This window comes from Panthera leo, chromosome B1 (assembly GCF_018350215.1).
Source record: "Panthera leo isolate Ple1 chromosome B1, P.leo_Ple1_pat1.1, whole genome shotgun sequence".
In the NCBI taxonomy this organism is placed as follows: Eukaryota; Metazoa; Chordata; class Mammalia; order Carnivora; family Felidae; genus Panthera; species Panthera leo.
In genome coordinates this window covers 13,388,542-13,414,771 of record NC_056682.1, presented here as the reverse complement: position 1 = coordinate 13,414,771, position 26,230 = coordinate 13,388,542, and positions in this window count along the sequence as shown.

The following is a 26,230-nucleotide window of genomic DNA, read 5'->3' as shown; positions in this document are numbered from 1 at the left end:
AGAAACAATACTTCGAAGACAGAGATTACACTGAAAAACGTCATATATCACACATACACATACACACACAAAGATGCTTTTTGAACTTGAAGGTCGAATCAGAGGATTAAGTAAATGTATTCCGTGAGAAGGAAGTGACGATTTCAGAGCGGAGGGTACTTTGAGGTTTGCCATACATTTGGGTGTTCTGCTGTGTAAATTATCGTGATATGTTTTAAAGCAGTGGAATATTTAATGCTAGACATTCATTTTTTAAAATTCCTGTTCCATTACATATTGTTATGCACAGTGCCTATTCTGATGCTGGGATACAGCGTTTGGAATAAGAAACGCCTCTGCGTTACTTTACTTTTTTTTTTTTTTTTTTTTTTTCGTTCCAGCTGTGGGACAGAGGGGTATTTTAAAATTAATTCGATGAAAAAACAAGACCATGCACTGCTGACCCACTCTGGTTTGGGTTCATCTTGGCCATACATTCCAAGTGAGTTTAAATGCACAGGCATTATGTAAATAGGCATTGCTGAAGAAAAGGCAGCTCTCATGTATTAATCCAAAGCCTGGGGTGCTTTTAGAGCAGGCTGGAGACAATCCCAGACACCTGGCTTTTGAAAGACCACCAAGAGAATAAGTAAAAGGGGTCCTCAAAAGCAGTTTGAAATTAAATCTAACTTAAATACCAGATTTAGATACGTTTTTGCTCAGCATTTTTAAAGGTTTATTTTAGTTAAGTGAATACAAATTTAATACAAAAAGTCTCACCTTGAAGACACTAAATTGTTCTTCAATCAGCAGATACTTAAGAATTAAAAATCATATAAAGGACTCGGCTGAGAACAAATGATTTCACTTACTGCTATAAAGTATATGCTCTGGTACATTTCCTTTATTCCAGGTCTGACTTTTGCTTTTAACTATCTGGAATTAAAAATTTACAGGTATGTCTAGATGAAGTATTATAACCGCATCACCTGTTTAAAAAGCTGATATATAGAAATTAACTAGAAAAAAAAATTTAGAATGCCTAATTGGTCCCAGGATAAAATACATAGCCATAATTGTTTGGAAAAAAAATTGAAAGCTTCACAAATACTATAGGAAAATGATTATGAAATAGTTTTTTTTTCTGAGAAACAATTAAGTAATGAGTTCAACTTATTAGTGTTTTTAAACCACTTAAGTAACATATTCCATAGCTAACAATATTACCGTTATTACGAAACATAATTACAAGATACCACTCTTGGCCATGGAGTACTGATAATCTATTAGGAAGATACATACATTCTGCATACATAAAACACTTAAAAAGTGTTTTCACTCCCATCAGAGCAAAAACTTTCTATCAAAATGTATAAAATATTGCACAAAAGCCTACGTCGTTTGTCTACAGATTAAATCCTTTGACTTCTCTGGAATCATTGAAGGACTGGCTCATCTGAACCTCAAAACCTTCCATAAGCAACATCGATTCAAGTAGTTTTGAGAGTAGAACAAAAGAAAACATATAGGCCAAGTATCTTATAAATTTAAATAAAAGAAAAAATCCTTTTTTATTTCAAGCATGATTTGAAATCACCTAACTTGAGTATGTTCAGGGTGCTTTCACTGCAGAAATTTCCCCCCCGTCCGATGAAACAGGAGCTTCAGGTTGGCCAAAGCCATCGTGGCTGGAAACAGGGCCTGGAGACGTGATTCCCTGAGTGCCTCCAAGGGTAATCTTGAGTGGGAGTTCCAGATTCATCTCGGTGGAAGAATCTGTTAGATCTTCACGCTGAGAAAAGGAATGTGTCCAAGGACTCTTTCTTTCATCTGGCTTAGTTCTGGATCATCCCAAATGCACATTAAAAACAATTAAGCTTGGGGCACCTGGGTGGCTCAGTCGGTTAAGCGTCCAACTCTTGATTTCAGCTCAGGTCATGATCTCACGGTCCTGATAACAGAGCCTCTTGTTGCCCAGAGAGGAGCCTCCTGGGGATTCTCTCTCTCCCTCTGCCCCTCCCCATGCTTCCCCTCAAAAAAAAAAAAAATTAACTTATCATCGAGTCTCAGTGTCTTAATCTGACGATGGGATGCCAATACCTCATACAAGGCAAAGGGAAACAATGAGCCTTTATTAAGCACCACCTGAACACCAGCACCGGCCAGGCTGGATGAAGATGGCAGAAAGTGCTCTGCTCCTGGCTTGACCCCAGGGGGCTCTCACGAGCTTCGTTTCACCCCTAGTTGATTCTCACAGGTCACCTTTTCTGGAAAAGCACCTTTAAGGTAATCTTCTCTAAAATTCTAACATCTCTCCCGCTCATCTCAAAAGGCTTGAAGAAAACAGCGTATCACATTTTAAAAATACCTTTTCAGAGTTCTGCCAACTATAAAACATTATTTAAATGCCAGTGATCACTTTAATAAATAATTACAACAGTTTGCTTTAAAACTTGTGATTCTAGGAGCGCCTGGGTGGCTCAGTGGGTTAAGCGTCCGACTTTGGCTCAGGTCACGATCTCACAGTCCGTGGGTTCGAGCCCCACATTGGGACCTGTGCTGACAGCTCGGAGCTTGGAGCCTGCTTCAGATTCTGTGTCTCCCTCTCTCTCTCTCTCTGCCCCTCCCCTGCTCGTGCTCTGTCTCTCTCCATCTCTCAAAAATGAATACACGTTCAAAAAAATCTTTTAATTAAATAAAAAAAATAATAAAACCTGTGATTCTAAAGAAAAAGTTCACCTTCCAACCAAAGAATTTTCTATGCATTTGCTTCTATAATGTTAATAAAAAATAGTTAACATTTACTAGGCACGAACTATGTGTCAGACATGATAATAATATCTTTACACGTATAAAAGCCTCACTACAAACCTGTGAGGTGGGTACTATTATCTCCACTTGGGGTACAGGACACTGAACCACAGAAAGTAGGTAATCACAGAGGCCGTAAATGGCTGAAGTGTAATTCACACCCAGGGAGTTCTGCTTTGGGCCATACTCTTCACTACTATGCTCTCCTGCTTCTTAAGTGTCTCGTTTACACGGCCCTCCATTCTCTTACCACGTATTACGTGGCTACTGGAAACTAGGCCCTATGCTAAGCATCGTGTCTTTTGTGTATGACGATGCAGGTCTAATAGTACGCGGCCACACAGAATGAGATGTATCCTGCACCCTTCCTAAGGCCTCGCCATTAACCAGCACATCTAACTGGTTAACGACATGGTTAGTTTTGACAAAATGAATCGTTCGCTGTGCAATGCAAAAAGCTTGACGCGATCCCGTGGCTGTTCACAAACTGCTGGCCAGGGAGACGCTTCAGTTGTGTGGACAACACCATATTCTCAGAGCCGCTGAGGCACCCTCCCCGACTTCCATAAGCACCCGTGTGCACCCGCGTGCATACCGCATGCAGAGGCTTGCGGCTTTATTTGGAAGATGAGGAAGTCATTTTCAAATCTAGGGGCTCCACAGACCCACCACGCTGGCTCTCCCCACACTGCCCTCACGAAGACAGGCTCGGCTAAGCCTTCCAGAAGCAATTGCTGTCAATGGACCTATCACTCTAGCACCACAGGGCCTTGTACCAGGAAGGAAATTGACAATAAAGCAGCTAAAGGCTTTCTTGTGCTGTTGGTGTCTCGTTGGCGGAGGAAAAAGTAGGAGGGTCCCCTCTAAAGTTATTTTGAGATGTTTTAAATAGGCCATACTCTTATGGGCCTGTATTCTGGTGGCATTTCTGTGCAAGTGCTCTGAGGGATTGCGTCTTGATTTTAGAATTATGCAGTAGAGTGTGAAAAGAGCAGCATTCAAAAAAAATGGGTGTGAAATATTTCTGTAGGTTCACTAGCATAGAGACTTTCTGTGGTTCGCAAATATGTATGTATATGTACATGTGTATATGCATATGTGTATGTTTACACACACACATATATTTAAGTTAGGCAGGCCAGAGACCTGAAGCAATAAAGGTAAAAAAGAATCATGCCTAAAATGTGAGCTTCGGGACCTCGATACGGTACCAGGGCTTGGCCAAAGATACACGGTAGGTTGTGGGGAGTCACTTATAAAATTAACTTCTCACACGGTGAAAAGGTCAAATATACAGGATCGTGTTATCTGCCTTACGATGCATTTTCTGAACCACGGTCATGTGTCGGGTTCATCCTGGACACATTTAACCCTCACACCTTGCATATCCAGAGAACAGAATGCAAGCTCATTAAACGGTTTGCCGTCTTTAAAGGGTTTTTTTTTTTTCTACTCAGTGATGGTGTGTAACAAATTAAATATCCAATTGAAATAATGAAAATGTCAATACTTGTAATAAAACTTTTCTAAAAAAAAGAAATTAAAAACCGAAAATGGGTAGGATGAAAATGTTTTTCTTTTTTTTCCCCCTCCCTTTAGACATTCTTTCAATTAGAAAGGAGACCAAACTTAAATTATAGCCACCAATTAATTTTTCTGCTCTGGAAAGTGAAATAAAGCGTCTTTCATTAAATTGGATATTAAAGCTCATTGGTTATACAAGGAACCTCCAGATTAATGGACTAGAGTTCTTCAGTTTCAATTATTTTTTCTGCTTCCTAATTTCAGTTCCACTGCCCCCCTCTCCCTGGTGGGGCTCAATCTGACTCCTATTGCCCCTAAGTAGTTAACTGACTCTTTCCGCTACTGTGGGTCACTCAGGTAATCTGAATTTGAAGAGTATAACCTCTTTGTTAAAGTGTGAGTGTGTGTGTGTGTGTGTGTGTGTGTGTGTGTGTGTGTGTGTGTGTGTGTCTGTGTGTGTCTGTGTGAATTAGTAGCTAAGGAGTATGTGTGAATTAGTAGCTAAGGAGGTTTTCTAGATGAAATCAGAAGATAGAGAAGGGGGAAAAAAAAAAAAAAAAAGAATGCCAGCCAGGGAATGAAAGTAGGCAGTAATCCAGAGTTTTTGCTTTGTAGCCGTATACACTTAACATATGTGTTTCAAGAATCCCCCCCAAAAATAAGGAGGGAAAATAAGAAATCAGTTCTAATTTCATACTGCATGTAAATGAAATTTCTAATGATGATATATACGTTTGCTTTTATTTTTCAAGAACCTATTAATTTAGGAGATAATTCTTACTCTTACAGATACTATCCTTAGCATCAAAGTTTAGTTAACAGATGAAGAGAAATTTCCTGAGACAACATCATTTGGTCATCAAGATAAACGGGATACATAAGGCCACAGTCTTGGAGTAAATTAATCTTTGTTTCTGATTTTAATCTACATTTCAAATATGTCAATTTGCATGAAGTATTCTTTTCAAACGACACTTTATGATTTACAAAAGAGTAACTATAACATAGTAAGAAAAATAGTAATGTCTTCCCATTTAGTACCACCAAAGAAGCCATCCAAAAGTCAGTGCTTATAAGATATGTTAAAAATCTTGATCAGTACCCTAGACACAACCAAGTAGAACTAAGTATTTGTCCACATCACATTTTTAAAAAAATTGTTTTAATGCTTTTATTTATTTTTGAGACAGAGAGAGACAGAGCATGAGCAGGGGAGGGGCAGACAGGGGGAGACACAGAATCCGAAGCAGGGTCCAGGCTCCGAGCTGTCAGCACAGAGCCCAACGTGGGGTTCGAACTCACAGACTGTGAGATCATGACCTGAGCCAAACTCAGACGCTTAACTGACTGAGCCACCCAGGAGCCCCACTTTTTTAAGTCTCTTGCAAATATTCCACCTATTAAGCTGTCACCTTCCTTTCCCTGTTGTTGGCTTTGTGTTCCAAGGTCTATATATGATGCCACCACGTTTTCCATATTTCATGTCCCATTTCCCCCGACCGCGTCCTTGAGAATGTTTTTTTTTTTTAATGTTTACTTATTTTTGAGAGAAACAGAGACAGAATGCCAGTGGGTTAGGGGCAGAGAGAGAGGGAGACACAGAATCTGAAACAGGCTCCAGGCTCTGAGCTGTCAGCCCAGAGCCCAACGCGGGGCTCGAACTCACGGACTATGAGATCATGACCTGAGCTGAAGTCGGACGCTCAACCGACTGAGCCACCCAGGCGCCCCATAACTAGGACTTACTTCTAAATTCATTTCACCCAAACCTCTGAAGTATCTTCCCTAAACTCTTGTCATGAATTTTCTCATCTTCCTAGATTTTTACTTTGATGTCCCACTATCACCTGCAAAGGCGTGAGTGCAGGAGTCAGGTCAGTCCTGACCCCTGAGTTCAGAGCTGGAAGTGTCCAAGAGCCGTTTCTTAGGTGCTGAATCCTTACGTGCATCGTAAAAACTGCTCATCATGCCCTACGCTTATTTGATAGAACCATGAAAGTTAGAGAGTCAGATTAGGAATAGAAATAACTTTTTCCCCCTTTCCCTTCCATTTTTTTTTTTTAGAACATTTACTTTCAGGACCTAGGAGGAAATTTCAGAATCTTCTCTGGATTCTTCTTTTTCATTCATATTCATGTGGTCACAAAGTCTAGTCGATTGTTCTTATGTATTCATGTTGGTATTCAGGACAGAATTTTTTTTTTAAGTTTATTTATTTAATTTGAGAAAGAAAGACAGAACGGGCAGGGGAGGGGCAGTAAGAGAGGGAGAAAGAGAATCCTTGCTGACAGCGTGGAGCCTGACGCGGGGCTCGAACTCCGGAACCGTGAGATCATGACCTGAGCCTAAAACCAACAGTCAGACGCCTAACCGACTGAGTCACCCAGGAGCCCCTTCAGGACAGAATTATAAAATTTACTCTCCATCAGGCAAATCCACTTCATAATATAGGATTCTCCAGGTTCTAGCATACAGTTCAGGTAGAATGTTCATCAAAACACTATAGTCCTTACACGGGTCTGGACTCTGTTTCTTTATTTTAATACAAGATCTTTACCACCTTGTACATTTCTATTTCCCATTGTTCCTAACATGGGTCTTTGCTCATAACAGTACTTAGTAACTTAACGAACTCAGGAATAATTCTGAATTTACCTAGTAACGTTATGATTTTAGTTTCCTCAGTTTTGGGGGGTCCCTTGATTGCCAGTGCCCAAAGTAATGAATAAAAGTATTTGGGACACAGGGTTAGTCCCCAATATAAATTAGTGAACCGATCGTTGGTTTGTTAAACATCTTGTGCATTTGATTCCACAGCCAGAAAATCGATGCAGTCAAATTTCTAGAAGGCTGATTACCAAACTAAAAATGGGCGGTAACTCTATTCAGAAATAGCCTAAAGCAGCAATCCAACCTCATATTTTATTAATCTCTCTCATTTGACACCTAATTACATATTATTTTGTATTGCAAACTTTAACAGGCATGTCTTATCACTTTGAAGACTGTTCCCTGATTGAGGGGTTCCCTCTTAGCCTTCTTTCCATCCCCCCTCAGTTCTGTACTGTGTAACTACGAGGTATGCAGTAAATACTTCTCGAATAAATACTCAGTGTTAATGCCAAATCAACACGTTAATATAAATTCAACACAGATAAACAGAAATTCATACCTTTAAAAAAAAACTGAAATGATGTTCCATGTCAAATGTGTACATCAGGACAGACATTCAGAAAGGTCTAAATAAATATTTATAATGGTATACTATAAAAGCCAATTTAGATGTCTCAGTTAATATTTTTAATTATGTCAGTTCATGAATATTTTATTTCAAATCATTTCTTTCTCCTTGCCAAATGGAAATGATCATAAGACCTCTTTTGAAGTCAGGATAGACCCTTTGCTAATAAAGTAGAATAACAAAGAAAAAATTATCAAAGAAATAGAAAATTTTAATGTTTTCTATGTATTTGTAGTAAACCTACGTTCTGCTTATAAAAATCAGTAAGCTGTAAAAATTCATTTTAACCTATTTAACATGCATGTGATGCCAACTCACCTGCTTTTACTAACCCTGCACTGTTTACAATACAGATGTTTATTAAATTTCTCATTTTTTTATTTAAATGTCTTAAAGCGAAACAGACGACGACGAGAAACATGATCTTTGATGTGGAAAACACAGTTGGTACTGAACCGTGCTGTGGATTACAAGGGATCTATCTGTGTTGTCATTTTAAAGTTAAAAGTCATAATAACTTGGCAGAAAATAAAAAAGCTGCTAACTTAAAGGTGGAAATAGATGTGAGTAGTACTTGGATCATACAAGAAAAAAGAAAGAGGGTTCCCATTAAAGAAAAGGATTGGAAAGAAGTAGAAAAATGCCCCCAAAGAAATTATCAACGGCCCCCATTTAGTCTAGGACTCTGATAGACCACTTCAATAGGATAGTATCTCTGTAACACAGAGATAGATTGCATTTTAAAATTTATTGTTTACTAATTTAAACAGTTTGTGTGGGTTTATGTATAGAGTGTATTTTGGGGTAGCATTGTTGGCTCAAAACTACTTTGCATCCTGTGGAAAGTGTGCAATACTTACATGTAAAATTTTCTGGACACCTCTCAGAACTCAATGAATTAAAGGTAATTTTCAAATTTTTAAATAAAATCTCCTTGATTTATAATGGGTTTGTTAGGTCTGATGATCACTGTACTATAGCTTTTCCATGAATAACATTGGATTTTGTCATGCAAATTACAGATAGCACATTTTTATTTTTTTTAATTTTTTTTCTTTAATGTTTATTTATTTTTGAGACAGAGACACAGCATGAACGGGGGAGGGTCAGAGAGAGAGGGAGACACAGAATCCGAAGCAGGCTGCAGGCTCCAGGCTCTGAGCTGTCAGCACAGAGCCCGACGCGGGGCTCGAACTCACGGACCGCGAGATCATGACCTGAGCCGAAGTCAGACGCTTAACCGACTGAGCCACCCAGGCGCCCCCAGATAGCACATTTTTTAAAAGAAACATGAAAAGTCCCACTAGATTGCCTTAAATTTCATAAGGAAAAAATCCACTTTAAAATATTTTATGTACTAGCTCAACATGACACATGTACATCATCACTGGAATTTTACTTTGCCACTTAACATTTTCCATAATTTGTCGAACGAAATCAGCTAGTGAGATTTTATTATTGCGATTTGTTATAAATCTTACAGATGTGTTTTTTTTTAACTTGGAAAAAGATCAAAATACTTGCAGATTTCAGATTGCTATTAGACGTAATAATTATACACTAAACTAATTACCACTAAACCAAAACCTGACTTACAACTAATTAAATTTTATTACATCAACACAGAGCACAGACTTCCAATTTAACACAGGGTTCAACTATAAACACAAGAGCCTATCAGCGTGCCTATATATTTCAAGTCAAATGTCCAGATCAGATTTATAAAGTTTGAACTTGGCAGGTTTGTAGACCATTTTGTCAGCTTCACAGATCTACTCATTTGCCGACTTCGAAGGAAAAGGGAAAGGCGCTACCTGTAAAGGGAACACACTGGATTATGCCAAATAATTCACATAATAGCTACATGCATACTATGCAAAGATTATTATGTTATGGAAACAATGTGGACTGCAAAGGAGGAATCATTTATTTTCGGTTCAGACACCATTTTAGTTGTGACAACATTTATTCTAAGATGACTGACATACAACACTGGCTTCTTGTGTGTGCAACAGAAATAAAAGCATGCATGTTATCTTCAAGGAGCATGAAATGCAGAATCTTTAGTTGAGATGAAAGTACCCATTTGTGTACTGTAAAAGGAGCCAATGCAGATTCAAGTGTTTCATCTTGAAATAGTGGATACAGGATCTCCATTTGTTCGTCACGAAACTGCATTTAAAATTGTCATTTGCAACAATTGGAAAGGATAAGAGATTCACTTTATAAACTTTAATTTTATAAAAAATGTTTACTTTCTACCAGATGGTAAGATTAAATTACATAAACACTGTCAGCAAGTTGAATCCTCAGATGTATTCATTCCCACCACAGAAGCTTGAAAACCTGTCTATAATTTTGTTACTGATGTTTAGAAACAGCTGTAGCTGACACAGCTACATGTTATATATGTCAGCTTTAAAGGATTAAATATTCTTAACCCCCAATGGAGAGGTCTTTTGCTGTTAGCAAACGCTAGTGTGAATTATGCCGGAAGTCGTAATTCCAGTAGGGGTATCTCACACCAGATATTTGATAAACAAAATGGTCAAGAATCGTAAGGTTTTCATTGTCACCGGAAATTCTGTGTGGGGCAAAAGAAAGATTTTAGATGCATAGCATTTTCTCATGCTAAATATAAGATAAATTCTCCTGGAAAAAGCCCCTCACACATATCTTCATTAATATTTTAGATGGTAGTAAATTATATATTTTCCTCTTCAGAAGAATTCAGTCTGTCTCATGAGTTGGTTTTTTTTTTTTTTTTCTTTTCCCCAGGTGCAGATTTTTGCTTGACTTTTTGGGAGAATCCTGGTGTCTCTTCCATTAGTGTTTAAAACGGTCTTTACGATAGGTGTTCAAAAATGAGGGCACAATCAGCAGGGTTTTCTGAAATGCTGCACTGTGAATTTGCTGCTCAGTGAATCTATCTAAGAGAACAGAATTAACCCACCTAACTAGCTAGACTGCAGGCTTCAAAATCCCTTGATTTATGAATTAATCTAATCTAATTTTCGAGAAGTGTTGATTAATGGCAGTCAAACGTACAGATCTTTGGAGATGGTATTCATCAGTACAAAAGTATACACACATGCACACACATCCCCCCCCCCCCGCCGCCCCATTTAATTCTCATTTTTAAACTTTAGTCACTGTGGACTTTATGAATAATTTTTAGCCTATACATATATTTATATTTATGTAGTAAATGAAAAGTGGCCCACCTAAATGAAATGATAAAATAGGCTGACTGGCAGCGATAAAAGAGGTATCTGCGTAGAGAAGAAAATTCAACATGAATTACCAAAATTAGAGTATGTGCCTCTCACACATGCAATCCACATTGCATTTAAAGTTACGTTTTAAGGGGCTCCTGGGTGGCTCAGTCGGTTAAGCATCCGACTTCGGCTCAGGTCCTGATCTCGCGGTCCTTGAGTTCGAGCCCCGCGTCGGGCTCTGTGCTGATGGCTCAGAGCCTGGAGCCTGTTTCAGATTCTGTGTCTCCCTCTCTCTCTGACCCTCCCCCGTTCATGCTCTGTCTCTCTCTGTCTCAAAAATAAATAAACATTAAAAAAATTTTTAAAAAGTTACGTTTTAATCTTTTACATACAGTACAAGGGCTTTACGAAGACGACACTTTTCTTTCTCGATCAGTCACAACGTACCAACAACAGAGACATTCACAGACACTGAAAGAGAAGTGGCACTTGATGTAGTTAGTTGCACGCGTGGCTTCTGAATCTAGTTAATCTGTAAGTCTACATGTTACCTCCGAGAGGTGAAACCGCGTCCGTGGAAATTCACGCTCGTCCCGTTAGACATGCCAGTCTAATAATATGCAAACTTAACGCAGTGACTGATATCCTGTCTCAAGAAACAAGTGTAACTGCACAAGGGAAGCAACAAGTCATTTCTTTAAAAGAAACAGGTGGGATGCCTGGGTGGCTCAATCCGTTAAGTGTGTCCGACTTCGGCTCAGGCCATGATCTCACGGTTCGTGGGTTCGAGCCCCGCGTCAGGCTCTGCGCTGAGAGCTCAAAGCCTGGAGCCTGCTTCGGATTCTGTGTCTCCCTCTCTCTCTGCCCCTCCCTCACTCACACTCTGTCTCTCTCTCTTTCTCAAATATAAATAAACCTTAAAAAGAAAAAAAAGAAACAGGTGAACCAAAGAATTCTTTTCTCCTCAGTGTGTCCACCCCCATTCTTTATCAAAACCTACCACTTCCTGAATTGAATACACACTTAGATTGCGAATTAGGATAATCAGTGTATTAGGGCAAGGCATGTGACAGAAAAAGGAAGTTAAGCTACGATTTAATACAAAAGAATATTTGTTTCAACTTTTTGTTATTCATTCAACTTTCTAATTATGTGACATTTATACTTTTAGGCATAATTGGATGAAACAAACTTTTTGTAGTCTTTAAAAAGGAAAGAAGGCATCCTTTCTGATAAATGTCTTCATTTTGTACTACCAGATGTCTTTCTGTATCCTCTCCTGCTTTCTAATTTTATTTTTATAAGTGTGAGAACAGTGAAAATGCCAGCCATTGTAGTCAGTCAGCTTGAGCCCCAGCAAAGACTGCAGAGGGAGATGTTATCTTAGTGGTTTTACATAAATACTGAACTTGAAGGATACTTGGCTTCTTGGGACCCACAGTTAACCACAGAACACACTGAAATCTACATTGACTAGACCCATCTTACGGGCAGCTCATTTTAACAACCTCAATTTAAAAAAAAAATGTTTGAGGGGCGCCTGGGTGGCTCGGTCGGTTGAGCGTCTGACTTCGGCTCAGGTCACGATCTCGCGGTCCGTGAGTTCCAGCCCCGCGTCGGGCTCTGTGCTGACAGCTCAGAGCCTGGAGCCTGTTTCAGATTCTGTGTCTCCCTCTCTCTCTGCCCCTCCCCTGTTCATGCTCTGTCTCTCTCTGTCTCAAAAATAAATAAATGTTAAAAAAAATTTTTTTAATAAAAAAAAAATGTTTGAGACAGAGAGAGAGAGAGAGAAAGCGAGCACATAGGCACATGTGTGTGCCCCAGAAGGAGGAGGGGCAGAGAGAAAGAGAGAGAGAGAGAGAGAGAGAGAGAGAGTCAGTCTCCAGCAGGTTCCACGCCACCCACTAGTCCCAATCTCAGGGTTCCTGAGATCATGCCCGGAGCTGAAATCAAGAGTTGGACGCGTAGCCAACTGAGTCACCCAGGGGCCGCTAATAATTCCAACACAGGATATCATCCACAGAACAAATTTAGCCCAAGTCAGAACACGGTGTTCTCCTTCTCTTTACCTGTATACGATTTCTACGTTTTAAGGAAACAGGAATTTAACAATTATAATCAATAATTACCCATGAGTAAACATCTGGAATTTTAAAAGGGGTACCAGAAATTTGCTTACGAATAAATTTCAAAGCCCATTACAACTACTCAGACTGTCATAATGACCCGAAATTATTACTTCCAGGAGCACGTGGACTTGGGTGGCTCAGTAGGTTAAGCGTCCGACTTCGGCTCAGGTCATGCTGTCATGGCTTGTGAGTTCGAGCCTCACGTCAGGCTCTGTGCCGACAGCTCAGAGCCCAGAGCCTGCTTCGGATTCTGTGTCTCCCTCTCTCTCTGCCCTTCCCCCGCTCGTGCTCTGTCTCTCAAAAATGAATAAACGTCAACAAAAAAATGTAAGAGAGTATTCCTTCCATGCTTTGGGCATTTCCGCTACATGTTTCGTGGTTTGGGGTGAACTACCACAAAGATTCCCCTGGCAGTTGCAAAACGAGGGCAAAATCTATGAAGCCACTAAAAAAGGATATTCCAAGATTCACGTGAGAGGCTCGACTCTGGGGTGTCATCGCCCCGCCGTCTCAGTGCAGAAGCGGGGTTTGGGGTTTGGTGCCTCTTCCCTCAGTTACAGCATGGGCACTGAAGGCCCTAAGAGTGGCTTAAAAAAAGGTACTGTGAAGCTGTCTGCCCTTTTAGTTTCCGTGCAAAGCTGCACCTGCCCAAAGACACTGTGTTTTACAACCTGTTGTCTTGCTGTGTCTGTGGAGAAACACCTTTACAAAGCATCTACACTAACTTTGGTGATCTTTACTAAGGGGACGGTGGACTAGCCGGGTCAATGAATGCATGCACGCGCTTAAGGAACTGCTTTCACGCCTGCTGTGGCCCCAGCCCAAGGACCGAGTGGCTGAGGAAGTTACTTGGGGTGCATTTTAGTTTCTATTCGGCTTTTTGCATCTACAGCAATGAGATTAAAAACTTAAGGGAGTGCGTAACAGCCGTGTAAACGGTTCCTAAAAGTCTCAGAGCTCCCGAGGGAAAGTTGGTTTTCTGAGTAGAGGAAGACATCTGTTTACTCTGCTACCTGAAGAGCAAGCGCCTCTAGACCTCAGCAGATCACATGACCCCAGACAGCCCACTAGAGAGGCAGGCATGAGACGGGACACCTAAGAAGAACCTGCTGGTATGTGCAATCACAGAGGCAGCCACAAATTGAAAGACGGAGTTTGGCTTCCTCACCCTCAATCTGTGCCATGTGACAAGCGGCTGTCGGTCAAATAAAAGGATATTTATAAAGTAGCTTCTCAAGCCTCAGCAACCGCCTGAATACAAGGTACAATCTCAGCCCTAATGGGTCTTACAACATAGGGATGGGGTTCCTAAAATATGAAATAAATTTTGACCTTACTGCTCCACTGAATTCTACTAGTTTCTAAGAAACAAAATGAGCGACCAAAGAGTCTCCCCGAAGGAAACGGGGGTGGGAGATAGGACCTGAAGAACAGTGAGATTCAAAGCCGTGGCTTCTCAACCCTGACTCTGTGTTAGAAACACCCGGCAGGCTTTTGAGAGTTAATGATTACGGCCGAGTCATAATTCCTGAGATTCTGAATTAATTCGGGTGGGCTGAAATCCTGGCATTGGTACCTTCTGAGAACCCCCTAGGTGATTCTGAGGTGTAGCTGTGGTTGAAAAGTCCTGAATAAACAAAGGGTAGATGGGGATACTCTTTTCCCAAATGAGAACGCACGGAATGGTAAATAATAGAATGGCATAGCATTCCCGTTCAAGGTGGTGAAAAGCTTTTGGAGAGAAAGAGAATACAGAGACTCTAGAATCAACAGTCTGAAGTCAGGTTTTAGCATCCTGGGTCTTTCATTCACTTGTTTAGTCAACTAACTGGTATTTATAAAGGAGTATGTATGAGGTACAACGCACATTACTGATAAAACAAAGGAGAGCAAAGCCCAACACGGTCCCCAGCTTTGTGGGCTTCACAATGAAGTGTAAAAGGAAGACATAAAAGGGGTCTTGTGTTACGTACTGTTTTCAACAAGGAATGATGTGATCCTTCCGCACGCTTAAAAAATCACCCTGGCTGTGATGCAGAGATTGAACTGGAGAGAGGTCCAGATCGAATGCCAGTGGATCAATTAGAAAGCTAATGCGGGAGTCCAGTCCAAATGTCATGGGAACTTGGATTAGCACGGCAGTGGTGGAGACAAAAAATGTATATGGTTTCAAGGGGGGATTCAGAAAGTTAAAAAAAAAAAAAAGTAAACGAGGCATTGTGGTTAACAGGATACAGGGTATGGGGTAAAGGAAATGGTCAAGGATGCAGTCATGATTTCATCAATGGATAGTCATGTCATTGACTGAGTCTTAACCCAGCGGGGAAGGCTGAGGCTTTCAGGGAAAGACCACAAGTTCAGGTCACATGTTAGTGGGAGAAGCACTGCAGACATCCAACAGCGTATGTCAGGAAGTTCAATATACGTAGGAGAACCACAGGGATCTGCTGACCCGGGACAGTTCATACCACTTGTCCTGGCACCCTGCCATTCAGTGCCCCCTTCCACTCCGCAAGTATCGCCATTTGGATGACCGATCATACGCCTGCCCCCGCCCCCACCCGCACCATGAGGAGAGGTTTAGAGTGGAGTATCCTTGGAACCGCCTGCCTGCAGGTGATACTTGAAGCCACGGGAATCAATGACATCACAGGGCTTGGGAGAGAGTGGACGCAATGAGGACAGTAGGAAGTCTAAGGGCTAGTTTCTGAGGAACTCCAGTACTTGCAGGTGAACTAGAAAAAGACAAGACACCGTGAAGTGTCTTGACAACACGGTGAAGAGAGACTGGCTAAGATGCGGGAGGCGTCTTCTTCTCGGGGGATGCTGCTGAGGTCAAAGGGCAAGGATGACCGGAAGTCCGCACTGGGTAATGGCTCCTTATTTTAGCCCAGTCTACGTTTTGTCCCATTTTGAAAACGGGTGCTTCACCTCCATGATCTTAAATTCCTTCCTATTCCTGGAACACTTTAATGCTAGTAGACTAGATGACAGTGCAGAATGATTTAAGTAGATGGAAAAATACTAAAATATAGGAGAGAGAGAGAGAGAGAGAGAGAGGGAGAGAGAGAGAGAGAGGGAGAGAGAGAGAGAGAGGGAGAGGGAGAGAGATGAACAATTCTGTTGAGAGAATCAAAAACAGTTTCACAGACAAAGGCAGAAAGGGGAAAACTTGTCTGGTGCATGGGGAAATGGCCAACAAATCAACAAAAGTACACTGTGCGTGAGAAACCCCACTGGGGGGTGGGCTTCGCAGGGTCTTGGCCAGACCATGAAGAATACACCCCGACTACCACGCTGAGGAGTTTGGGCTTCACCCTCCAGATAAAGAGGAGCCACTGTGAGTTCATGAGCACGGTGACATGACCGGATCAGGTTATTAGGAAGACTATTCCCCGAGGGCAATCTAGAAAAATGGATCAAAGAGAGGAGAGACGGGTGGCAGGAAGCCCAGTTGGAAGACATCATTCGTAATGAAGATGAGAGATGATGAGAGCCCAAATTAGGAAACTGGCAGCGAGGACGGAAAGGAGCGCTGGGTACTGACACTCAGCACAGGGAGAAATCAGCAGGATCTGATGAGAGATCAGAGGTGAGCAGGGAGCCGTGGGGCCGTCTTAAAGATGGCTCTTAAACTTCTAGCTTGTGTGATCAAAGAGGATGATGATGTGGATACAGAAGGGGGTAGCTGTGGTCCTCAAGCCCGAGAGAGGAGCCACCACGAATGCTGTCCTGGAAATGATGAAGATGGGGCATGATGGAACTGTCCTCACCCCACATGGTCCTCTCTCTTCCCTGAGTTTCTGTGGGCTGTGACACGTGGCGTTCCGTCTTGAGGTTTGATCCTAGCTCCATGCTGTTAGAAGCCCTGTCTAATTAGTGCATGTTTCTTTGGGGCTCCTGCCATATACATCTTCTTTCTTTTTGCACCTCTTTCTCACAGAGCCTGAACCAATGTTAGACTCCTAACAGATGCTTAGTAAGCAATAATGTAATAAGGACGTCCGAGCTAAAAAAGAACACAAACAGCTACCTTCCAGTACAGTCCACTAACATTTCAGACAAACGGTTACACTTTGCTTTTCAGCAAAAAATTAAGAAATCCACAGGCGAACTCATACGCCGGTGGAGACGTTTTTTATATTTTTTCATGTATTTTTTAAAGAGACAAACAAGATACATCCAAATGCTAAGTAATTCTGTTAAACGGAAATATTTTTTTTTCTATAGTCAAATTTGTTTTGTAATTATTTCTACTTCACGTATCAGTATATTGTCGATGTATGTTTTAAATTTGGGCACCAGGGGCGCCTGGGTGGCGCAGTCGGTTAAGCGTCCGACTTCAGCCAGGTCACGATCTCGCGGTCTGTGAGTTCGAGCCCCGCATCAGGCTCTGGGCTGATGGCTCAGAGCCTGGAGCCTGCTTCCGATTCTGTGTCTCCCTCTCTCTCTGTCCCTCCCCCGTTCATGCTCTGTCTCTCTCTGTCCCAAAAATAAATAAAAAAAAAAAAACGTTGAAAAAAAAAAATTTAAAAAATAAATTTGGGCACCAAATTTCTGTGAAAGTTTCCTGGGCGTTATAATTTATATGAAAGTAATTTTATAAATATATAATGGATATATGCGATTTATATATTTATATAGACATATTATTTATATAATTATTATTCTGTAACACAGAATATACGTTTTACACGCATATGTAATTCCAACAGTGATGTGGGAAGAAAGTGACTGTTTCGTTTCATCTTAAAAACATGAACCGGAATATACTTAAAATGCTGACCCCGTCAAAGCAGTTTTTTTTTTTTCCCCAGAAAATATCCCAGTTATCTGACATCCTTAGGGAATGTGTCTTCGAATAAATTTTAGGGATGAATCTTACGCTCCTTGAAATGTCAAAAAATCTTTTCGCCCTTTTCACGTAAACGTTTGTAAAATATCACACACGCTTTGCCCTCTTTTGTTTAAGTGACTCTGGCGGCACGATGAGCGTTCACCACTCTAATCAGGGCTGTTGTGAATGCCGCCTGAAGGACAAGCCATCGCACGCTGTCACTGTCCTGGCCGCCCACAGCCCAAACCTGAACCGCGTATTTCGACGTCTCCTCCCCTTGAACTTACCACTTCGAACCGGCAACTCGGCAGGTCGCAGAATCAGTGTTGTTAAGGATTATTCGTTAATTAAGAGAAATATCCCAGGTGACAGACAGCCCAAGTCAAGACAAGAAGGTCTGTGACAGCTTTTCGTTATCCTTACCCAATTTAGAGAGCTGAGGTTGCAGCAGCGTGACCGCTGGACGAGCGGGGGTTACTCTTGACGCACACACATCCACACGCGCGCGCACACACACACACACATCCTCGCGCACTGCACACCTGACACTCCAGAATCCCTCTCCACGCCTCAGCCCGAGTCATCTTCACATCCACCCCACAGGTGGGCACGTGAGCACCCCCGTATTTGAAGATTAAAGTAACCAAGCGGCACAGTGGCACCTGACCTTGGTCTCCAAATTTGACTCCAAAAATCTCCATGAAGCCGCCATAGCGAACATGACGTTCGCTACAGGTGCCGGCGACAACCACACCAGTGACCGCAGCCGCCACCACCACCGTGCGGGGTCTGCCGTGTTCAGAGCATGGTACCACGCTCTTGACAACAGCAACGTCTCCAGCCATTAGTCCCAATCCTGTTGCTCAGATGAGGAAATGAGGCTCAGAGACGGGCTGGCTTCACCCAAGGTCACACAGCAAATAAATGACAGGAATGGGATTTGAGCAAGTAGGTTTCAGAGCCCAACTCACTCAGCACTAGACAATGAGATAACAGTGTGCCAAGGGAATTTAAGTGTTCTTTCTATTCAATTAATGTAATGAGTATGACCTAATCCAATATGTCATGTTTAACTTTGGATTTTCCTTTTATATAGGATTTAGTATCTGGATTCAGGGAATATTCAAATGCTAGCAGAAAAATGTATTAGCTATAGCTTGCTGTTGGAGTGCCCCCAAATTACGGGTGTAATAAGTTATCAAGCGCCTGGTATATGCACTCCCTGGTGGGCAGAAGAGGGGGATACGGAGTGAGGGATCTGAAGTATCTGAGCGAAGGTCAAGGTCGAAAGGCCGGGTTATAACCACTACTGTCACTTAACCCTTTCCTGACTTGGCACGAATAGTACTTCTTGAAGGCGTGCTGGCAACCTGCGTTTCTGTTTTAAAGCAGGGAACAGTGTACTACAAACTGCAAACATTTTTTTTTTTTTCCCTCCACAATGGGTAGAAGACGATGACATTTAAGATAATCCACAATCTGGGCCCCAGCTCTCTCTCCAAGCTCATCACAGATTTTTCCACGGGGGATCCTCTGCTCGGTTCCTGCTGCTCACCCACGATCTCCAAAAGGCATAACGCAGATCTCGGCATCTATATCACAGGTTGCAAACTGGTGGCCCAACTGCCAAACCCAGCCTACATACGTGTTTTGTTTTCTCTGTGTGTTTTGTGCGTTGCCTTTTTTTTTTTTTTTTTTTAAATGAGCCAACATTTAAAAATCTTGAGATTTCACATAATTCATATTCTGGCATTTCTTAAAAACTCTTGCAGTCTGGTAACACCGTTTCACCCCCACGTGGCAAGAGCCAGTCTAGAGGTGTGATGTGGTGTTTTCTTTCAGAGGAAGCGTGCGTCCCTGGGTGCTCGGCTCCCATCACCCTGCATCTCCAGCTCCAAGGCTACGTCAACACCATTTATTATCCAACTTGCTCTGCTGTTTTTCTCATGGTAAGGAAACATTTCTCTGTGTCTCTTTCCAAAGTGGAAAAACGAAAAGACAAAGAGAACTACATATTTTAGGAAAGACGAAAGAATATACATCTACCCAGGAGATACAACGCGGTATGTAACTAACCCGGGCGATTTCAGGTACCTATGTCACCTGCCTCCATTGCTGTCACCTGCTCACAAATTTGCCGGGTGTTCTGGGGTTGGTTTCTGTTGCTCACGCGGTCTCCCTGTCTTGGAATCCTCTTACCTCCCCATGTCAACTGTTTGGGTTTGTTTGTTTGTTTGCTTGTTTGTTTTTCCAGCGATCGATAGTCTACACCCATATCTTCTGTCCTCACTGAAAGGCTGACCACTTTTTGTGGGAACTACCTATTTAACATGAATCGTAGGCAAGCTTAAAATAACAAAATAAACACTTTTAGAGTCTCCGTGGTCCTGGCGGATGACCTGAGTCCAGAGAACACAAGCCTTTGGTAGAAAGGAGCTATTCTGTAGTGAGGACATTTGACATTGACATGGAGTGCGGGAAGACTTCATTCCCACATCAATTATTTACCGATGGACTCCTCAGGGCCAGGCACTGTGCTAGAAGCCGGCAGTACTGAGAACAGGAGAGAAGGGGATCTGTCTTCACAGCGCTTTTGTGGGTAAGCTTGCGACAAACATTTGGCCAAGTTCTTCCACAGGGAAGGCGGCAAATGGCCAACCTTTGTTCTTCCCAGGTCCCTGGCTCTTCGTGCCCCACCTTGTCGGGCGTCTGTGGCCACGTCTGTGTGGAGAAGTAGAAGGCCTATGTTCTGGTTCACTTCGCTATCTGTCTTTTTAAACATTTGCGAGCCCCGGGGCACTTCTGTTGTCCGTCAGTAGCTACCGCCTCGTGTCCTTTCCAACATCCATAGAGTTTCAAGGCTCTGCTAATGTCTGTAGGCTGCAGGAAAGCTGCATGCTGGAAGCCTTAGATTCTCTACTCTCTGCAGTTCTCTGGCATTTCAAAGATCCATGGGCTATTAGAGTACAATCTGACCAAAGCAGTAATTCCTCCAAAACCTTTTTCAGCTTTCTTAATAACCTTAATGACTGTCGGTTATCTTTTAGGTCATGCCTCAACTAGAAGCGAAAACTTCCTGGGGGTCTGAGATCACGTCTGATTTCTTCTCACCTTCTCCAGGACAGTCCCTTGGACACAGAACACTGACAAAACACTTGGGGTTTCATTTAAACATACTGGGGGAGGAAAAATGCCCGTGGAAGTGAGGCACCCATTAAAAATAAAGATAGGATTTCAAATCAGGGCAGAGCGTTTACCACACTGAGACAGCCCCGTAACTTTTATTGGTTCAACGGCAGTCACTCGCTATTAATTTCTAATGTATTAAATGTAAAACGGGAAAGATTGCAAGTTTTGACTGGTAAGTAGTACATTTCTTCCCCTGAATAATTCTCAAAAGCTTTCCTGAAACTAAGGCACTTTTCCTATTTTGGCTTTACATTCTGAATACCCTTCCCCACAATGAATATGCTTACATGAAAAGGAGCAGAAAAATCGTGGACTGTATATAGGTCTATCTTTTCCAACCGAAGCCCGATTTACCCCACCCCTCATCACACCTTCCTTGTACTCCAAAGAGTTTTTTTTTTAATGTTTATTTATTTATTTTTGAGAGAGAGAGAGAGAGCGGAAAAGGGGCAGAGAGAGAGAGAGAGAGAGAGAGAGAGAGAGAGGAATACACAGAATCTGAAGCAGGCTCCAGCCTCTGAGCTGTCAGCACAGAGCCCAACGTGGGGCTCGAACTCACAAACTGAGATCATGACCTGAGCCGAAGTGGGCCACTTTAACTGACTGAGCCACCCAGGTTCCCCTCCACCCCCACCAAAGAATTTTCATCAGGCAACAGATATCCTCTAGAATCGCAAATGAAAGGAAAACAAAAATTGTGTTCATATGCAACATCTTTGACAATCTGCTAAAAGTAGCAAGCATTGAACTCAATTTTCTATGCTTTTCTAACCACAGAAAGTTCCTTTACTTATTCCTGGAGATAGCCAATCCCATTGCCCACAGAGATGGAAAAATTCCAATAGTGTAAGAGAGAAATATTATAAATAATGAAGGCAGGTTATCCTTAAAAGTTGACACATTTAACATGTCTTAACACTTCCTTATATATAGCTAGTTTCCAATTTTGTTCTATAAATAATATTCATGCAAGTAAATACGTTGAATTTTCTCCAGAAAGCACTCTCTCTAATTTCTGCAGGGTTATATCACTGTACATTTGTTAAGTGCCCATATGACATCAATCATTCTCCAACTGGGCACATGCAAACAAATGTAAGAGATTAATACATCTCTCTCTACAATGTCATATTTTAATGGGTTTTTGAGAAGTGAAAAAAAAAAAACTATCATACTTGGTTTAGTTTAAATTATGACCTTCACTGTCGAAACATGACCTGCAGAAGTGTGGAAACCACTCGACTCAGTGGTACTGAACCCCATAAAAATGTACTTGTTGTAGAGAAATTATTAAATTTTTAGTAATGTTTATTGCTTGCCATCACTGAAGCCAAAGTTGTTGTGTTTTCATTTTTGCAATTCTTCCTCACAATGCTTGACATAATGATTTGAAAACTAATAGAAACACCCAGGGACCTGTGATTGCCTGTCCTGCTGCCCTTTCATCTTCCTTTACAAGCATATAAAGGAAGTGAGGTGCACAAAACACATGTATTTGTAATTACATTTGCAAAAAAAAAAAAAAAAATCCTCCAACAGCTGTGGACACAGCAAAGATTAGTATCTGGTAGTGGCTTGGAATAATGACGAAGGAGATTGCCAGGGTTCAGCTACAAAGCTGATGAAAGATGGGATGAAAACCCCGCTCTTCAAAATCCTTAATCTGTATTACTTTTACACGTGAAATTAAAACACACATATTTTAAGAATTTAAAATAGGCAACATGATGAACTAATGGTTTTCAATCATGCAGTGTAATTAAGCCCTGTGTTTTCGTAGTAATAATCAATTGGAAATATGGACTGATGTCTACATAAAATATTTTAAGGTCTTAATTAAATTCTTCTAAAACATCTTATAAGGTACTTGAAACTTAGCTACATCCAGTAGTTTCCAGGTAGTACTGTTCATTTTTTAATCTCATGTTTATACCAATTATAAAAGCCTAGAATCTTTGATGAAGGTTTACACAATCAATTGTTATATTAAAGTGATCATTAAAAAAGCAGTATTTTAAAATAGCTTTTCATAAATATGTTCAATATAATGATTAAGAATAAAACCAATCTTTTCGACTCATGTATCTTCCACAACAGATATATCTATTTATGCATGTATAAAAGTTTAAGGGGATAATAACTCAGAACTGTCATCTTCTGAAATGTATACACTATGATTCAATGAATAAGCATACAAAAACTAGAATGATTTAAATTGTAAAAAAAAATGCACCTACTTCCAGACTTTGCAATTTTTATAATAAACTTTGCTGCTCTTTTTAAACTTTTAAAAGCTAATGTGCTCAGAAATAAGAATTCATTTATTAAGGAAATTAATTGCCTATCATAAATTATGCTTTTTAATGAAGCATCACTGTGTTTTATAGTTAAAATGTCTCAACCAATATTTGATATTTGATGTTTTAATAGGATGACTTGACCATTCAATTTTTAATATATTTCTTTTACTAAAAAAAAAAAACTCCCTAGAACATGACACATTTTTATCATACTCTTAATGCTTTGCAAGAAATTATTCATTCTAAATGGGAATATAATAACATAACAGAATATCCATTCTTTTTTTAAGAATCTATGATAAAACCATGCTACAATATGCTCACTTTTTGCATACACGTTCACAGAAAATTAACTAATAATATGTGAAGGCCTCATTTTTATATGTTATTATTTCTGTCTCAAGTTGCTTTGAATATTACTAACATGGGAAAAGCTTACAAGGAACTTCAATCAGGCCACAGACCCTGCAGACTTTTCTGTGTAGACAAACCACTTAAATGACTGAGTACCCCACGATAATCAATTCACTTGTCATCTGGCATAAATGTAAAAGCGTCCTTCCAAACTTTTCAGGCTTCCTTGTTTTGTATCAAATTATTAACCTCTGGATTTTAGGAGTTGGATCTTTTCATGCCCAAAATTTATATTGAGACTAAAATTCTACATAAATATTCGATATAGGAAAGGAAGCAATGAACTTTTTCAAGGAAATGAAATGATGGCCAAGCCAGTCCAATGCTCCTTGATAAAACTATTGTGTAACAGATTCTGGGATCACAGATTTAGGGGAGAATGCATAATCCTTCATCAAAGAGTGGCAGCTTAGCCACAAAGCTTCCTATTCCTGATGGGATATTCTTTTAAAAGTAATAACAAGGACTTAAAAACTATGTAACACTCTTCTACCAAAATTAGCCATTTATACCAACGCTTCTTAATCCTAAAGGAACCAGAACCTCACCCAGAAAGCCTTAAGATGCTTTCCTTTGGGGGAAAAAAATACATAATGTGTACTAATAATTTACATCTATTCCTAAATCAAATGCTACTGTTCCAGACTTAAATTAAGTGATAATACTGGAAGGTACATTAAAAAAAAAAGAAAGAAAGAAAAAGAAAAGGTAAAAACAAAATAACAAAAAAAAATTAGAGTCCCTAGAAGGCTTACATTAATAACAATTTCCAAGACTGAGAACTCCTAATACTTTGCTTTCTTGAACATTTAAGATTTTTAACGTGCATTATAGCCTTTTCAAAGCTCAAGTGGTAATTATACAACCAATTCATATACCTTATGTCACATTTAAATGAAATACGTGATACATTAATGATTTGTGTTAAGTAATTCAGAATTACCCTGTGCTGATGGCTTAATATGAAACTCGCCAAACTTGATATGTTAAAATTCCTATCTGAAGTACAATACAGTTTTAAAAGCTACTTTCATCAGATGATGTGAGCCGAATCAACTGATGGCATCTCTTAAAACAAGCACTAGGTCGTCTCCTTCAGATCTCTCCTTTGTCAAAATCTCAGAACACACCTGCACAGTGGAGATGAAGGATGTTATTGGAAAGAGCAGATTTTATACAAAACTTGAGGTAGAGATTAGACTTCTGCCATGGCTATGAGGGCTGACCCAACTTGCTAAACACAGTACTTCAATGAAATGCAAGATAATATGATTTTATTGAGAATACTTTAAACCAGAAAACGAATAAATGATGCATCTTAAAATACAGCTATCATTTTACAAATGCATTCATGCTGTGTGAGTTAAGCAAAATAGTATTAGTATCTCATTCATCTTACAGTTTTGTAATAAATAAAATTTGGGTTATCTGTGTGGATAATGCATACATATATATTAATAACTAGTCTCCCAGTATCTGGAGTATATAAAATGGGATAGTTATTACAGCATTTTATGGTTTCTAAGAGCACCAGACCTAATCATCGTAATTCCTATTAGGTTCTTTAAAAACTTATATTGGAGTCGGTTTACGTTTTGATTACTAATCTATTTAGATTTCTTAATTATGGATGATAGAGCATAATATCCATTTAAACAAAGAACGTGAAGTTCTGATTAGTGGAACCACGTAAAAAAAAAAAGCCGTAAGTGTAAATAATTTAAATTATTGACGTCTAATTATTTACATTATCGGTAAACCAATATTTGAATTTGAAAATATAAAATACAGACTTCTGTGGAACACTGCATTTTTAACTACAATGTATTGTGCTTCAAATCCTGTATGAGTCATCTAAAAAATAAGCTTAATTTTTAAATTCTATCCTTTGCAATGATTTATTTTCCTTTAAAGGTGAAACACTATACATATACTATACCACCTAACACCATACAAATGAAAACATAATATTAAAAATCCTATCACAATCAAAACACAAGATAGAAAACATTTAAAAAGTTTTCTTTTCTGCCACACATATAATTTTAAAATCAGTAACAAAGAAAAAAATCCTATTGGCAAATCAACTTAACAACTGAGGGCTGTTTATTGTTTATAAAATTTTTTGAAATACCACGTTCTCATTCAGAGACTGTATACTCTAGGGCAAAAGTAACCAGTAAGGGAGAATTTTGTTTCATTTAATTTTTCAATCACAGGAAACGTAGAATAGGCTGTTCTATTTGGCAAGAAAAAGTTATAAGGGAGCATCAAAATTACTCTGAAAGTGAGGATTTAATTCTGGTTTGACAGGCACACATTACCTACAAGGAAGAGCTTTAACTTTTGTTTAAATTGAAATTTACTTTTAAGTGGTTGAATATGCTCACGGCCTCATTAAAAAAAAGAGTGGTGGAAAATTAAGATCGAAATATCAACTTAGAAATATATTACAGACAGAAAACGTCTGTTCTGTTTTAATTCGAGTGATAATACCCTAGCAAAAGTTGCCTTCAACCTTCACCCCCTTCTGAACCCAAATTCACTGACAGCTTTGTAAAGTAACAAACATCTTTTTTTTTTTTTTG